Raw genomic sequence first — 1724 nt, forward strand, 5'->3', positions numbered from 1 at the left:
AGCTCACCCCCTCCGTCAATTCGATGTTGCCTGTACAGCTGCACCGTGTGTCCCATGTCATATGATGAAATGATCGCAGAGCAACGTGAAATGAAATGCTTTCCTCAAGAACACAACGCAACGCCCGGTCTGGGAATCGAAACCACGATTTCATATACATACATGCATACGCATGTGAATGTATATATATGTGTGTGTGTGTGTGTGTGTGTGTGTGTGTGTGTGTGTGTGTGAATACACACACACACACACACACACACATGCGTCTATGTGCCGGGGAAAATGGGTTTGTGCGTGTGTGTATACAGAAATATTAATATTTCTAAGTCTCTCTAAAGGAGACTACGGCAGCGGTACTAGATATTAATAGTTATCGCCAAGCCAACATGGCAGTCCAGGAAAATAGGACGAATGCTGCCGTTGATTAGCTCCAAGAGGCCATCGCCTCTAGCTAGCTATGTGACACACGAACCTGTTTCCATTATAACCTTCGAACAGGGGAGGTCAGCCGTTTCCCCTTGCTGTTGCACGTTGCTTCTTTTATCTCGTCGACTACACAGTGTAGTAGGGTCAGTTGGGCACCGTCTGTGAGAAAAACAGCACCATGACACAATTCACTCTGCCAAAAATTTAGAAACGACATGTTGTACTGCTTGGCATTCCCGCAGGAAGCTCCAATACGAACATTTCAGAGTATTTGTGTGTCAATTTCAGGATAGTGCAATTTGAGGACATGCACCGAGAGGGATAAATATCAAACATCCAGTCAACATCGGAGTGATCACTAGTGATAGCGGCGTTACGCCTCCACTCATCTCCCCACACGGCCTCATACTCAACTCGGAGGCCTACATGAAGTAGGAGTCAGTACTGCCCTGAGTCAAGAGGATGGCTTCTAGAAGACCCCTTGTCACACAAACAGGAGAACCCAGTCATGGCTGTCAGACAATTTCTACGACCACATCACCTCTAACATCTGACCACCTAACTCCCTAGTTTACAGTCCCCTTCACTATTATGTGTGGTGTGCAGTTGAGCGAGAGACCAACAAAACTTCTTGGCATGGATTATGAAAGCGTTCACGAACTTAAACAAAGAGACCGACCAAAAGATTTGCAAAAGATTCCGAAGTCGTCTGGAGGCTGTGGTTGACGCCAATATCGATATTATTGAATAAATTTACTCTTTAGTATTTCAATGGATTTTTATGTTATTTTTGTAAATATATCTCTCAAGATGAGATATCAGAGTTATTTTCAATTTTGTGTAATTTAGACGACAATATATTCACCGCACCGTGTATATACACTCGCCAATGCTGAAACACACACATAGCTGTGTATTAATGTTTATACGTCAGGCAAACCATATGGTACTGTTTAATAGTATACATACCAGTGTAAATAAGTTTATATGCTACCTTTAATATCAGTATTTATTGTGCCTATCGTGTGTATATTGTGTGTAATACATGTTTTATATTTTGTCTTGTACTTGCCTCAGTCATTAGATTGGGATCATGCTGCAGCAACACCTTGAAGAATTTTAGTCGAAAAATCGGCCCCACGACTTATTCAATCGGTTTCTTGCCAAACCGCTAAGTTACAGGAACGTAAACACTCTAAAACCAGTAGTCAAGCGGTGAGGAGACAAAAACAGACACAAACACACACACACACACACACACACACACACACACACACACACACACACACACACACACA

Source organism: Octopus bimaculoides, chromosome 17 (genome assembly GCF_001194135.2).
Source record: "Octopus bimaculoides isolate UCB-OBI-ISO-001 chromosome 17, ASM119413v2, whole genome shotgun sequence".
In the NCBI taxonomy this organism is placed as follows: domain Eukaryota; kingdom Metazoa; phylum Mollusca; class Cephalopoda; order Octopoda; family Octopodidae; genus Octopus; species Octopus bimaculoides.